Source organism: Tamandua tetradactyla, chromosome 7, assembly GCF_023851605.1.
Source record: "Tamandua tetradactyla isolate mTamTet1 chromosome 7, mTamTet1.pri, whole genome shotgun sequence".
In the NCBI taxonomy this organism is placed as follows: Eukaryota; Metazoa; Chordata; class Mammalia; order Pilosa; family Myrmecophagidae; genus Tamandua; species Tamandua tetradactyla.
The window spans coordinates 147,492,735-147,509,468 of record NC_135333.1 but is presented as its reverse complement, the minus strand read 5'-3'; the positions used below and the strand labels follow the sequence as shown (position 1 = coordinate 147,509,468).

The following is a 16,734-nucleotide window of genomic DNA, read 5'->3' as shown; positions in this document are numbered from 1 at the left end:
AGCTTTTCATAAATGTCACGAGTTTTCTCCAATTGCTGCTAGTCCATGAAATGTGATGTATTTATTCTAAGATGTGTAAAGTGTCTCAGAGAATGCATACATTTAGGCAAATGACCTTGATAATTCTATGTGGATTCTTTCAAACTGAGCAATCTAGGGATTCGCTTTCTGTATACATAGCAACATGTGCATGCAGTATATAGCCTTGTAGCTATAATTCTGCAGTGCTCTTGGAATGCACAATGGCTTGCATACCAAAGGGGCCGCTTTTGGCTTTAGCAACAGAAATGAGTAACTAGAGATGAAAAGGCTCATTTCCTAAATTTCTACTACAGATGTGGTAGTAATAGTGGAAATCAGATTTCTGTGATGAGCCGACATGGATTTTAACAGCTAGGATTCCTTCTCTACTCCCACAGCACATTCCCTGGCAGATTTTTATTAAACACAAGAGGTCATTTAAAGGTTTGATTATTATAGATTTCTTGAAGTTTGACCCACATAGCAATAGCAGCCTTTCTAGAACTGTTAAGAGAAGAGCAGGGAAAAAAACGAAGTCTGATGTACTGAAACAATGGAACCACATTTTGAAAGACAGCTCTGTTCTCTCCTGTCTGAAATATCACATCTATTTTGTGTTTTATGAACAAAGTGTTTATTTGTCAGACTATTCATGCATGGGAATGATGAGCAGGTCCTAGGCTTGCCAGCTGACTTAGAGAACTGAAATATTCCTGGTTGCTAAGCTTTAAAAAAGATAGTTGTTTATGGTATATTTTCCATAGTTTTTCTCTACTTAGATTGAGGCTGACAGAAATTCAAAGTCAATGCCTTCCTTATAAAGTATTCTTTTGTGGTGTAATTACAGAATGAAATCTCTTGACTGAAATAAGATTTTCTCCCCTAGAGATGACATTTAAAAAAAAACAAAAAACGTGATTACCAAGAAACAATCTGAGAACCTAGATAAGTAGCAACGAAAGGAAGAAAAGCCATTTCTTTAATTCTGTTAAAAACTGTCAGACGAGCAGTCTCACCACCCTCCCCCTCTCTGCGTGGGACCTGACTCCCAGGGGTGTGGACCTTCCTGGCAATGTGGGACAGAAATCCTGGAATGAGCTGAGACTCAGCATCAGGGGACTGAGAAGAACTCTAGAGTGAGCTGAGAATTAACATCAAGAGACTGAGAGAACCTTCTGACCAAAGGGGGAAGAGTGAAATGAGACTAAGTGTCAATGGCTGAGAGATTCCAAACAGAGTCGAGAGGTTATCCTGGAGGTTATTCTTATGCATTAAGTAGATATCACCTTGTTGTTCAAGATGTAGTGGAGAGACTGGAGGGAACTGCCTGAAAATGTAGAGCTGTGTTCCAGTAGCCATGTTTCTTGCTGATGATTGAGCAATGATATAGCTTTCACAATGAGACTCTGTGAATGTGAAAACCTATGTCTGATGCTCCTTTTAGCTACTATATCAACAGAAGAGTAGAACATATGGAATAAAGGTGGATAATAGGGGGGAACAAATGTTAAAATAAATTTAGTTTGAAATGCTAGTGGTAAATGAAAGCGAGGGGTAAGGGGTATGGTATGTACAATCTTTTTTTTCTCTATTATTGCTTTATTTCTTTTTCTATTGTCTGTTTCTTTTTCTGAATCGATGCAAATGTTCTAAGAAATGATGAATTTGCAACTATTTGATGATATTAAGAATTGCTGATTGTATATGTAGATTGGAATGATATCTTAATGTTTTGTTTGTTAATTTTTTTTAATTAATAAAAAAGTTAAAAAAAAAAACTGTCAGGAAAAAAAAAACATCATCCAGCAAAAACAAGCAATTCAAACTAGGAACTGAGTAAACTGACTGGGGTATTACTGAAGTCCCAGGAAAAGCCAGATCACTGTGTCATAAGAGAAGGCATCTTTGGGGTATCTGCACGAAGCCTGATACTGCTCTTCTGAGAACTTCCTGCCTGACCCATTTAGAATGGGTCCCAGTGCCAAAGACAATTCCTTTGCCTTTCTCATGGGGTCACAGATAGACTGAGCTTCAGTATCCCTTGCAGTTAGGTGGATCCTTGTAACTCAGCTCTGCAAGGGAATGTGGGTTGAAGTGATAGAAGGTACTTCTCGGCACGGCCCCTAAAAAACCTGCCAGGAGACCCTCTGCTTGTTCTCTGTCTACCCATTGACTGATCAAATGCAGAGAATCCAGCAGAGAATTCTGAAATCTTAGGAGATAGAGAAACCATGAGGTGGAAGAAATCTGGCTCTCTGAAGGAGCTCCCAACCCCATTGGAAAGTGACAGATGTCTATGTATTAAACCTTTTCATCATTTTGGTTACATCAGCCAGCATACCCTGATGATTACAGCTCCTAAAACCCTACCTGTGCTGCGTAAATCTAAGGTCTAAGTTAATTGAACCAAGGGTGGGCAGCTCACTTTTGTTGGGCCACGTTCTTATCTCCTGTATAGAAGAGAATCCACCTGTGCCGCTGCTGTCCTCTGTAACTGAGGACATATCAGTTTGGGAGCTTGAAATGGCTGCTTCTGTTCATGTGCAGGCAGAGGTAAATAAAACAAGACTGCTGAAGAGAATGACTAGCCACAGCGCCCACAAGAGAGACCATGAGACCAAACAGAGAATGCAATATGTGAGAAAACAGCCTACTTGCCTAAAAGCTTGCTGTTTCCTTGTTCTCTTTTCTCATGAAATCACCCTTTTATTTTTAGTAAATGGCAACACTCTCCCCCCACCCCGGGCTACTGTTTTTTTTTTTTTTTTTTTTTTTTGTCTTAATCTCCACTGAGTTCAATAAACTGGCAACCAAGACAGTTTTTACTAATCTGAGTTCAGGTGAAGGAATGAACCTGGGGTTGGGAAAATGCTTGCACAAGGCCTCAAGTCAAGCTCATTCTTTGCTCTTCTTTCAGTGTCCTATAATGGAAGTCATTCCAATGAAAGTTCAAGAACTGTGCACCAATTCAGGCTGCTCATCCATAGTTGTGACAGAACTGTAACTGCTAATCCATTTGGACAGCCTGTGGCCCTATTTCAGAGAACACTGTTGCTTGAGAACAGTGAGGTTCATTAGTTCAATAAAGAACCCTCTGTTACAGTGGCAGGAAAAGAAAAGGAGAGGAAAGTGTTAGAATCTTTTTATTCAATTTAGGAAGAAGGAAGTAAGAAAGGGGGAAGAAGTAGGCAGTGGAGGGCAAGGAACAAATCAGAGGCAAGTAGAGAGGGGAAATAAGGCAGAAATGAACAAGAAACAAGATGAAGAGGAAAGGGGGGCAGCAAATACATACTTAACTCTTGAGACCTAATAGGTATCATATCCAGCTGGTTAAGTTTATCACTGAAGGGTGGGTTAAAAAAAACAAGACAGATAAAGTAATGAAAAAAAAAAAGTTGCTCTTTTGAGCCTCAACCAATTTAATCTTTGTCAAAATAAAATACAGTTATGAGAAAAAGATGAGGTTCTAACTGTATTTGGGTCTAGACTGTTCAGGAAGTAGGGAAGTGGGCCTGTAGAGGTATGTAACTATCTCCGTGTGAAATTTCAAAATTCTACTTCTGAAACGCTATATAATTGAGAGGAGAAGGAATCTGCATCTAACTAGGGAGGACAAATAAAGATTTATAAGCTACTAAGCGATTAAGAGAGTCTTTATGTAGATAATGCCATTTTAAGTTCGTTGGTAAGCCAACCAATTATTATTTTTAAGATATGATCACAGCTATCTCTGTTCTGGATCGTATTGCCTCTCTCATCTCTAATCTCCCTGTCTCCATTTCTTTCTACATTTAATTTCCCTTTCATAGAGCTACCAGAATATGTTTAGTGCATAAATCTGACCCTAAATCCCTCACATAAAAAAAGTTTAATGACTTCCCAGGATCTTTTTCATCAAGGAAATTTGTATAGCTCAATGCTATATCTTCTTCTCCCTTGCTCTTTTAGTAAGCAAACTGAGCTACTGTCTCTTCCCTTAACAGTTTGGCATGTTGTTCTCTAAGGCTGAAGTGCCCTTTCCATCCTCATCCCCTTAATAAATCACTGACGATCCTTAAAAGGCTCTCTTTAGATATCTTTAGACTAGCTAATCCCAAATTTTAGTTCCTTTCCTAGTTTTGCCCTACTCTGAACACCAAGAATTTTTTTTTAATTGTTAATGAGTTTGGTAGATGCCATGCACTGACTCAGTTCATCAGTTCTTCAGAACAACACTATGAAGTAGGTACTCTTGTTATCTTCTGCTTTATAAAGAAACCAGTAAACAGAGGGCTCAAGTCATCAGTCAGAAGCTACCAGAAGATTGGGTGGCAGAGTCTAGATTTTAGTTCTCGCATGCTGGTTTGAGAGGCCACTGTCCTCACCACATTATTTCCTTTACTCTTGCTGTTTCTCGTTATTTGCAAGTTGTCTATCTCCTCCTGTCTATTTTAGACAAGAATACTAGAATGTAGTAGAAGATAGAATATAGTTCATTGAAGTAAAACTATTTTTTTCATTGTATTCCAGTCTGTGATTAGACTATAGCAGATATATTTATTTTTGCTTAATGGAATTGGATAGAGAAGGATGGTAAGATATCTAAAACAAAGCTATACAGAGAAAGGTACAGGATTTTATATGGTGATTACGTATTCATCTGGGATGCTGCTGATAAAGGTAGACAATCCATAATGTAGCAAATCAAATTAAAAATCCACATTTTGTGATAAAAATAAAGATTTTATTTCATTACTCACAACCTCTGTGACATTATTCTTTTTACTTAGCAGAATATGTGAATCTGGAAAGAAGTGCTCATTGGCGTAAACATGAAGGAAATGCCATAACATCAAGATGGTTCTATAGTAAAATGGGACCACATTCCAAAAAGCTGTCAAAATCAATTCTTTCATATTTTCAAGATGGTTCTTCATCACCTTTTTGGATTTTGTTTCCTTTGTCTTTCTTCCATCTTCATGGCATTACCAATGAATATTATTTTAGCAGTCATTTATACAATGTATAGTAGAAACTGACATGGTTCACTGAAGTCTCTTTGACCATCATTCAGAAGACAAGCTATTGTTTTGATTCAGGTAGTTTCACTGGCTTTTTATCATAAAACTGAAATGTGACTACTCCCCTGACTTCTTTTCATGCTCACCATTTGAAGCTATTTTTATTGGTTTGTTTTTGTATTTGTTTTAGGCTGTTTGTAATCCTTTAAATGAAGATTATGATGGATGTTGTCCTTTTCATTTGCATCTTTTAAAATTGTTGAGAAGTTTCTTTATGGTCTTGCATTTAGTAAATGTTTTAGAATTTGGAGTACAAAACCATGTAAAATTAAAATAAAAATATAGGTTATTTCTCAATCCCTAATCATTTTTTAAACTTCTGTCATTTCATTAGATTACTTTGGATGACTGTCTTACTTGCTTTTTATTGGACATGACGCTGCAGAAGTGGATAGCTACTGCTGTGTTCACTTGGGTATAAGCTATTTGTCTCTGACTACTCAAGTCTTTTTACATTAGAATTGTAGCATATTTCCTCCAAAAGGAAGAAACAAGGCACATAAATGTGCCAGAGACAAGCTTGCAGTGCCTTTTTCAAAAGCACTGGACCAGATTATTCTAAACTTGGAATGCTGCACTGCCATCTGGGGGATAAAATTTTAACAGTACATTTAATGTTGAGATGAGATGGAGGGGTGAGGGAGCGTTCAAAACAATCTGAAGAAATTGTAAACAATGAAAAATTTTTCTAAGAAACAGAATGGAGTCCTGTAGTACCTTTTAGCTTATTTCCCCAAAGCAAAATATATACACCTAAATCTATTCTTCTTTAAAATACTGCTGTCTTTATGATATATGTCACTTTCCTTATTGATTACATTTTATTTCTTTTAGATCATAATTTGAACCTGAAGGAAGTTTAGGGAACATTTAACATAAATTCCTCAATACAGAAATAATGACGATGAAGCTGAGATTCAAATATTTCTGTAATTACTCCTTTCATATAACTTACTGTTAGATTCAGGAGACACAAGTCCCCTATTTCTCAGTTGAACATCCTCTTTTCTACTAGGCAAGAGACAATATCAAGACATAGCTCCTTCCCAACCTTGTAAATAAGCACTTAGCCAGTCTCCCAGGAATAAAGCACATGTACAAGTGAGTGAGAATAGTGTTGATTTTAAGGTTCTATTACAAAATACCATTGGCAGAAGACAAATAAGCTATTAAAGTGGAAGAATGAATGGCATTGCTTGATATTTATGGTTATCTTAGAGACTAATGTACTTATTCCTTGATATTTATATCCCATAATGTCTAGAGCTAGTGCCATATTTAAAAAGAGAAAAAAAAATGGTACATGCATAGTCACCATTTTAATAAAAAAAAACACATTAATCTGATTTCTGCTTTGTAAGATAGCTAATAATTGAGTTACATGGGAAGTAGAAATAAATCATGTTACCAAGAAAAGTAACTGCCATAAGGTTAAATATTTGTATGGCTAATTTCTAGCTTATTATATGTAAGTAACAATAACATCATTTTATTAATTTATTCATCAATGTTTATGTAATTCCTAGTCACAAAGGAACAGGCAATGTATAAAGTTGTCATCCCCTGCATTAAAATTCAAATTTCCTAAGTCTTACTCTCCAGTGAATAGGATTCCCAAAGGTTCTATCATTATGTACAAGAAACAGCCAAGATTTCCTCTGTCTCCCTCCATACCTTTCCAGCATCTGTTGAATTCTTTAGCTATAATAGGTAGGACTCCTTATACCCCAACCAAGCCTTTGGTACTGTACGAGCCACTGGCTCAAAGCATTTTAACATTGGAATAATTGGCCACAGATGGTATTTCCAGAGAAGGGTAAGAGCATAATTACATTGGAAAGGCAATGAGTTTATAATTTTTGATCTCCCAGGGTGGCATGAGGGAGAGGAGCCTTAGGGTAAATGAATGGACATGAGATTAAGAGAATATTAATAGAACTAATAGAACAACCTAGTTAAACATTTTTTGTCTGCAACTCAGTGAAAATGAATCTTATTGTCATGACATACACGTTTAAGTTAAGTTATCTCTTCACATGTGGAAAGGCATAAAGTAATGTGTTAAATAAAAAAAATGGTAGTTCATTTCTTACATGTAAAATTCCAAATAGGAGGCCCAAGGGGGAATGTTAAGGGGGCTCCTTCTATCATGGTGTCTTGTCTTCCTGAAAAGATATTTTGTTGTCCAAGATGCATGCTCTGCCTCTCACCATCATGTTCACCCTCAATTACCAGAAAGGAAGAAAAAGCAATGGGGAGGACATACACATCCCCCCCCCTCAAAGGGCAGGCCTCAGAAGTTGTACATATCACTTGAGTTCAGATCACATTAGTAGGACATAATCATGCAGCCACATATGGATTCAAGTGAGACTGGAAAAATACAGGCTTTAGTTGGGTGGTCAGGTACCTAATTAATACTATTCCATGTAAAAAGTTATATTAGGGTTATGCTAGCTATTATTTGAAAGAAGAAAAAAAAATAACAGTTCCCCAAATGTAAAACAGCTCAAACACAAAGTTTATTTTCTAAGTCTCACATTCATTCAGAGACCCAGACTGACAATGGCTCTGCCATCTTCAATGTATAGCTCCCACTGCCAAAGATGAGGACTGAGAAAAAGAGAATAGATATCATGCTTCTTAAACACTTTGTCAAAGAAATGATAAATTTCATATGTTACCTTCACTCCCAACCATTGGCAAAAAGTATTCATTGGATCTTACCTGGTTGCTAGAAGGGACAGATAATGTAATCCCTGGATGGACATCCATGTTCCAAGATCAACTCCATACTATGGATGCGAGCATGGATTTTGCAGAAAACCTGTTTGATCTGCAACAGAAGAGGAGAATGGATATTGAAGTCTACTTTGATCTTTGCCATACTTGCCCAGTTGGGTCATACTTTTCTTCTTAATCATAATTAGGAAATGTTCCTGCTCTCTCACTCCCCAAGTGAGACAACTCCAAAGTCCCACCCAGATCTATCATCCTATTTAAATTCTGGAATCCCTGGGTAATGTGCATTTCTCTCATGTATAGAAGTGGTTTCTCATGGATTGCAAATCTATCAATCTAAATCATGTTACTTGACACCCCCCCCATTCAATATACAATGGTGAATAGGAATAGGATAGACATAACAAATCTTCCATTATGAAAAGGGAAGAATAGAAATTGCACAACAGTAATTGTACTATAATAATCATCAAATCTATAAGTGGAAATTCCCAAGACTCATTGTCATGGCAATAGAATAATTTTCTTTGTTAGACTATTTGGAAGTCTTCGGTTCTCCTCTCTTAGAGATGTCTCTTGGGTCATTGTCCTGTGATCCTGACTTTGCCTTCATAGAGTTTCATGCCTGTCCATTAGCTCTGTGGTCACATATGAAGTAGACATTAGAGAGTTTCCCCATCTATGGAGCTGTATAATGTTGGACCAACTGCGTTCTGCTGGTTGGCACAGATTTAGGGAAACAAAGCTTGTTTTAAGAGGTGAACTATGACAGATGTTTTCAAGCTTGACCCATGATGTTTTTGTCAACAAATGCAGTAGAATCCACAGACTGTTTATTTATAATCAGTTCTGTTTGCATGTAAAGACAAAGTTCTTCACATATATATTGCATTCTAGTCAGAAAACCTGGTCTTTTGTTTACTTGTTTCTGTGCTCAGTCAATAACCCTCTTTCCCAATTTAATAGTGATTATCTTGAGGGTAAATAAAACAATTGGCTTCAGTAGGAAGGCAACACCCCTAATCTAATGTTTCCTACAGGGCAGGCTCCCATTGTCTGGTAGTCTTAATGGTTTTATCCAGCCTTATCTCCTGCTAAGACTGTTTCTTCATTTAAAGACTCATTTTATCACTGCCTCCATTTGCCTTTGTTTCCTGTCAGGACTGATTTATAAGACTCTGAATTATAAGGCTATCAGTCAATTACAATTGCAGTTCAAAGAAATAGAAAGCCTATCTTACCAGTTCTTTTCCATTTTTTTCCTAAGAAAGTGGTTAGTTCTAACTTGAGTTTACCTCTCTTGTAGGACTTTACTAGATGCATTCAGAGGGAAGGAGATGGGGGAGGGAGGGGACAGACGACATTAGGCAAAAAGAGTCTAAAGAGTTGAGGGCTTGTTTGGCAAGTGTTCTAACCTCCAGGGTCTCCCCAGGTCAATTTTAGGAATTGTTTTACCACAACATTCTCAATATGAACAGCTGTGCAGTCAAATATCTGTATCTTCACTCTAGCCCAACCTATAAGCCAGTAAAACATTTTTAGGCTTTGGTCCGACAGCCCTACTTCCAGGTCCCATGCTCTGTATTTCTTGGAATATCCTAATCAACCAGTGTAGCAGAGAGATTCTAAAATAATAAGAGTTAAACAAGAGTTTATGTATCTTTCAGTTGGAAGCCAACTAGGATACTCAGCATTGATAGGACCTAGGCTCCTTCGAACTCCTTGTCTTCCCATTCTCAATATATGATTTCTCTTTAGTGGTAAAAGGAAGATACTACACATCTCATCAATATATCTGCCTTCCAGCTAAAGCAGGGGGTATAACTCAGAAGCAGCATATAAAACTTCTGATATCCCTTTAGCCAGAATTAACTCATGTGACCACATCGCTAGAGGGGGCTGGGAAGTTCAGTCATCAATGATTTAAAAAGGGGAGAATTTAGGAATATCTTTGCCAGCATGTATGTGTGCAATTAAAACAATTATGATGCAAAGCAAACCCTAACTACTTGGAATATCCTCTGATATTTTAACTTCTATCCAGTCTAGTAAAAGTGCTGGTCAAGGGTGAGCCACAGTGGTTCAGTGGTAGAGTTGTCGCCTGCCATGCTGGAGACCAGGGATTGATTTCCAGTGTCTGCTCATGGGAAAAAAAAGAAAAAGAAAAAGTACTGTTCAAGCTCCCAATATTAATTTCACTACTTGTTAATGGATTAAATCCATCTGTTTTTAAATTATGGCTCTAGAAGACAAATTTAAGCACCATACTCTTCAGTCTAATTCTGTATTTTTTTATTATTAAAGGAAGTTTATATTTAGAATGATTACAAATGGAAAGTTTATGCTCAGAAAAAAATTAAAACAAAATAACAGAAAGAGAAAATAATCTCTCCCTTAAGCACATGATTGATTACTCAGACCTTCTTTAACTGGAAACAATGTTCTGAAAATAAAAGATAAAAACCCTAAAGAGGCAAGTACCTGGTGGCATTAACACATTAGTGTGAATAAGTTTCAGTGAGTTTCACACTTTGCAGGGTAATATCAGTTTAGTACTTTCACTATTCAAAGTAAATATTAATATTCTCGTTACCATACCCCAAGCTTTTAGCATCCCTCTGAGCTCAAAGTCACATCTCTATCAGACTGCATTTATCACCAGCACATGGCCCAGGGAAGGAAAAGCTGCTGTCTGTTCTCAGCACAGCTCTAAGAGTCTACTCCATATGGTTTCACAGTAGAAAAAGTATAAATGCACATCCCTAAAGAAATAATTATTTTCACTTTTTAAAATTTGTTTTCATTTTATTTTTGGAATTACATGAAATCGTGAGGAAAATAAACATAGATTCTCAGCGCACAAAAATTTCAACAGTGAATATGTTTTTATAAGTGTTCAAATAAAAAGTCTCGGACAAAGATTTATTTTAAAAATGTGGTTTTGGGCAATATATAGACTCTTCAGAGAGGTGGGGTGCTGAACCTTGGTGCTTCTAGTTTTTAAACAAATATGAGTAAATAAAATTGCTTATAAAAGAAAACACTTTTGTTAGACTTTTAGGTACAGAAACGAATATAACAACTCTACATCCCATAAGTGTTTCTAAAAATGGCAAGAGCATTTCAAGTTAATAATTTCTTATTTTGCCTATTGTGGCAAGGTAACAAAGAATCTCTACCCTTGCTCCAGCAGTCTACTCTATAATAAGGTTTATATCTAACTTTCACTTTTCATGCTTCATCAGTTCAACCACACTATGTAATTGATTATCACTGGTTTAATATCTCCAGTAATTTTGGAGAAAACAGTATAATATTCAGAAGCAAATTTGCTACTGACAGGTACAAAATGCTGTTTCATAAAATACAGATTTTTCTACATATACTGAAAAACAAAAGGTATTTCCAAACAGATGGCAATTAAATGATCATATTTTAGAGGTACGTTTTTCTTTAATGCACTCACTTCTTTTATCCCTATCCATACTTCCCTTCCCAGCTGGTCAAGCTGACCTAGCCATGTTATTTAGCAGACACAATCTGCATAGTGATCTGCATCGTTCCATTTATGCAGGAAAATATTAGCTTCAAATCCCATAACTTGAATTTGAGCAAAGCTCAATAAATCCAAACATGTGACTCTAACTTGAAATCTCTGTTCATTGCATCTGCTTTATCTGTCAGCTCCCTCCTTTGTGTTCCCTTAACACATGCATTGTAATTGTTTTCATATCTCCTGTTTCCTTTAGATGATGAATGCCTTAAGATCATGCCTGTATCTTGTTTACTCTTGCATCTAGAACAGGGTCGTCATACATAGTAACAACTTACTAAGGGTTTCTTAAATGAATTCATATGCACAAAATTATGAAAATGTCCATAACAACCAGAATAACGCACTAAAGGTCTAAGAAGGAGAAGATGGGGTTATAACGGGCGAGTATCCATACAAACTGTTACAGGAAAATCAACAAATGCTTGCATCTTATAATTTCACTTATGAACATTTTTCCAAATTTAAAGTTCATTTAGATGCAAATGCAACCATGTTCATAAAATACAGAAGTACTGAACTGAGCAAATATTTTCATTCTCACAATTTGCAAAGACTGAGATTTTGCCCAAGTCAAATAACAGGGATCTTTAAGTATCAGATCCTTAAGCAAAGTGTTACAGCCTAGAGACTCTGTGACAATGTAGATGCTCTTAGTCCTTAGGAAACCTTCTGAAGAGCCCAGAACTGTTCCCCATAAGACAGTGGAGAGGAGTAAGCAGAGGGCCCCTTGTGCTCTGACAAAGATGCAACAGTGCAACATTTGGTTAAGTATTGAGTTTACAAAGAAAATATGTATAATGGAAGAAAGCAAATATAAATGAAGTATTATTTCTTAATATCTCAATACTGCTTCAACTGAAAAAATATTTCTTTTAATTTCTTTGTATAGCTGCTTCAGTTACAGTTATAGCATCCTGTTTCCTCTCACAGAGGTTTTAATTCACCAGAAATAAGAACTGGAGTTTACACTGAAATAACACAGACCATAACAAAGACATTCACAGTGATATGTTACTTATAAAAATGGAATTGCAATGGAACAGATCCTCTTTCGTCTTACTTCCTCTGGAGAAGGTTTAAAGGTAAGAAGAACTGTTTTCTTCTTTGGAAGCTTTGCTTGAGGTCTCTCTGAGCCAGACTACTGAAGCATTGCTCTCTTTTACTCTTCCTAAATATGTCTTATTTTTTTAAAAAAAAATATATCAAAGAGGGATAATTTGGGGGGGAAAACACTTGAGAAAGAACATGGATGTTGAACTTATTTTACAAAGTGTGTCTGTAAAAAGTGACCCAATTGCAAAGCCACTGAAAATTCTATAGTGTATAAGAAGCTCTTGAAGAATCCAACTCTCCTCATAACCAGTTGCTTGTATTCCCTACATTTTCCTAAATCTAATATCCTTCTGGACCATCCTACAGGGTGGGCTCAAATAGAGAGAAAAATAAAAGTCTAGAAAATGCCCCCTTAGGATTAAGCTGTCATAAAGAAGAAACTTGATTGTTTACATATTCTCTCGTTCAGAAACTATTTATTGAGTGCTTGGTGTGTACATCACAATGAAATAGTCCCCGGGGCTGCAGAGTCAATCAAGACAACTTGCTCAGAGTCTAAACACGTAAGGCAATATATGGAATCAATTTTTAAGTGTTCAAATAGCAGTTGTTCAGCATCAGTGTGGGCACAAAGGTTGCCACCAGCAGGGTCAGGAAAGACTTCATTGAACAAATAACACACAGAGAAATACAGAATGACAGAGAAAAGAAAGAGATGGTGTTATGAAATAGAAAAGGACTTCTGCCGAACTACAAATATTTTGATGTTTGGAAGACGTAAGGAGGCAGATAAAGAATGAAGATGAGGATTGTAAAGGCTGATATCATAGCCAGCCTTGGAAAGCACACTAGGTGTTTGGATCTCATGGTGAAGTCAGAGCCTGAAAAGAGATTACAAATAGGCACGACAGGGAGGCCAGTCAGGAAACTATTCCAGTAGCCTAGGAGAAAAATGTAAACAACTAGAACGAATCAATGATATAAGAATGGATAAGAAGCGGTGAAAACAGGAGATGCTAATGAGAAAACATGTATTTGCATTTAGCTTGGTGGTTGGCAAATATGAATCACTTGATATATGTCTGTTATATTTGTTGATTTTTAAATTATCCACAGGCGGATTTGTTCTAGTAGATTAGGGGGGAGAGGAAAAGCCTCTGCCTTGTTTTTGTTGTTATGGTTGGAATCCTCCTATTTTGGGGATCCTTCAAATAGAGCAGCAATAACGGCTAGATCTAAGATTGAGCCCTAAATCTAAGCATGTGAGAGCATTGCCTGAGCCCTGCACTGTGGAGAGTCTGGGATGGCCCTACTCGGGCTACCTCTGTCTCCACAGGGCAAGGAATCTCGGGTCAAGGAGACCTGCCCAGTGAGAGTTTCTACCTCTCCTCTTCTAGATTGTGCCCCTGGTTCCTAGGAATCCCCGATTCCCTTCCATCTCAACTTAGCCTGTTCCAGAGCTCATTTAGGTCTCTTCCTTGTAACTTACATAAATGTTAAGTTTACAGCATTTGTATCCTTAAGCTAGAGGAGTAGCTAAGGGTGAGCTGCTTGTGGGGGCAGGGATGGCGCTTGGATACATGGGATGGGTGTGCACACGCGAGTGGAGGAATCCCCTGTGTAATGGGATTGACGTGATGGTGAAGAAGAGGATCAGGCTGAAGGACAGGGGAGCCAAGGGCCAGGGGCTGGCTCTCTTTGATCATCACATTCTAGCACCGATATCTGAAGAGTGCAAGAGTTCTAAGTCCAAACCAAGTCTGCATGATCATTATAAAGGTATATTTGTCATCAGTAGAAGGTAGGACATATTTTATTTAGTGACTTGATCTATAATGCTTAAATATGTAGACATAAAATACGTAGGCCCCTATTTGTACACTTGTCCTAGGCCCTGCCAAAGTTAGGGATGGAACTTTGTGAAAAATTGAATTCTCATGAAAAGCATTATCAAGCAAAATTCCTAATTGGCTATACTTCAACAAATATTTTCAAATATTTAGCTGATTTCACACAAAAAGTAAGGAATTATTTCTGAAGTCACAGAAAAACAGAGATCGAAAATACAAAAGAAAGATTGAGAGGATAGAATGAGAATATCTTCCAATTTAAAGAACAGAATAAAGGGAAAAGGGAAGAAGCAATACTTTTTAAGAACCTATGTTTGAGAACTTCTAGAACTAATAAAAAACACGACTCTTCAGGTTTTGGAGTTCAACAAATCCAAAGCTCAAAAAATAAAAAAGAATTCAAATCTATAAAATCAAAATTTCAGAAGCAGAAGGGACAAAGGGACATTGCCAAATGCCAGCCTTGGGGCAAAATCTTCCTTAGTTGAGAATCACTGATTTAGTTTGAGTATTTCTAGCTAATTTTATTTTTATTTTTTCTTAGTGATTCGTATGTGTGTCAATTTTATTTTAGATTATAAATAAGTCTAATATACAGTCCAGAAAACTCTAATATAATGTCTGACACTTCAATGGAAACAGTGGTTTCTATATAAAACATATCTTTTACAGGATATTTTTAAGTCTAATGAAACATGTTTTAGTTTCTAAGATGACTACTAAGGAAGCTCATTAGAAATCTTTTGGGCTGGCTCTATGTATTAGTTAGGGCTCTTGGTTGCAAATGGAATCTCTCTGCAAATTTAATTTCTTTTTTTTAAAAGGGGGTTGAAGATATATCCTGTACCCCAAGAATATAGCAGCTGAACTACCTTCAATAAATTGGGCTACTGTGAGGCTCAGACACATTCTCACTCTTCTTATTTCTCTTTACATGCCTACTTTATTCTATTATTTAAACATTTTTATTGGGGAAATCACATGCAAATTTGGATAATAAAATTAATACCAATGCACTTACAACTAAGGTTCATCAATTAAAACATTCTGTCATTCTTGTTTCATTTCTCACTTCCCTCCCATGCCACTGTACTTCACTCTACTGGATTATATGAAAGAGAATCCTAGATATTACATCATCTCATTAGAAAATATTTCCATAAATCTGGGCATAAAATAAGCTCTATTTTGTACTATTACTGCATATCATTCTTATTATCATCAAATATCTCACCAGTATTCAACTTCCCTGATTGTCTCACAAATGTCTTTTAATAGTTTATTTGTTTGAATTAGGACCCAAACAAGCTCAACACTTGGCATTTGGTTGATACATCATGTAATTCTGTGTCAATCTGTAATAATCCACCTTCCTATTTTATTCTCATCCCTTTGTGTGTTTTTAAAATTTTTTATTTATGAATACTCTATATCCTCCAAGGAAATCTCTTTCTTTCCCCTCGTCCCCTTACCCTTTTATTTGTCTAAGAAACAAGGTAATTTGTCACATAGAATTTCTAAAATACGGATTTGGCCTAATGTATGCCTGTGTCATTTAATGTCCTACTGCCACCGCATTTCCTATAATTTGGTATTTAGATCTGATTAGATTCAGATTCAATTTTTTTTTTTGACAAGAGTAATATTTCATATACATCCTCTTGCTTCAAATCACAAAGAAAAAACATCAAATAGTCTCTTTTTTGTGTGACATTAAAATTCCCCATCTTGGGTGGGCCACAGTGGCTCAGCAGGCAGGGTTCTTCCCTGCCATGCCAGAGACCCGGGTTCGATTCCTGGTGTCTGCTTATGCATAAAAAAAAAAAAAAAAGGTTCCTCATCTGAACTTCATTCTTTATTAAATGTCTAGTTGTCTAAAATTATGTATTTAGCATATGTAGCTTAAGTGTGTAAATTTACCGTATTGACAAGTTTCCTTTAAATCGCAATCATTTAATGGGCCTTTATCAATGGCTCTCCCTCCTCTTGTGAAAGGATTCTAAATCATGTGTGAGCAATGCCAGCATCATTGGAATAAATGGATAACTTCCCCCAAATAATTTGAAGATGCTAAAACTCATTCAGATGGAAAATTGCGAGGAAATTTGTTCCAAACCAAAATGTCATGGCCTTATAATCACAGCATAAAGCTGGTGATAAAACTAATAATAATAACCTTGTATATGTGACCAGTGCTTTGGAGCGTGCTAAGCATTTCCACATCCAGAATTCCACTGAGCTCTCAAGACAGATGAGAGGTGATGCTGGCATGCCAGGTTGCATGTCCATGATGGATGTGGAACTGCACACCTACCTGATCTACCTGTCGTTCTTCAGCAGAAGGTGATGGCTGATAATGCAATTGTTTACTTAATGAATTCAGTATCTCTACTGGAGATTACTTGACCTGTTTTAATCATCAGCTTCAAAATATGAAAATACAAGTGACAAA

General features: G+C 36.7%; 1 protein-coding gene across 6 annotated transcripts in view; it reads right to left on the bottom strand.

The window, feature by feature from the left end:
• SYT1 (synaptotagmin 1) overlaps positions 1-16,734 on the bottom strand; it is a 1,262,805-nt gene that overhangs the window by 1,097,731 nt on the left and 148,340 nt on the right. For all 6 annotated transcript variants that reach the window (XM_077111509.1, XM_077111511.1, XM_077111507.1 and 3 more), the window contains one exon: positions 7,809-7,917. The gene's annotated coding sequence lies outside the window, so the exon portion shown is untranslated. The remainder of the gene's footprint in view (positions 1-7,808; positions 7,918-16,734) is intronic.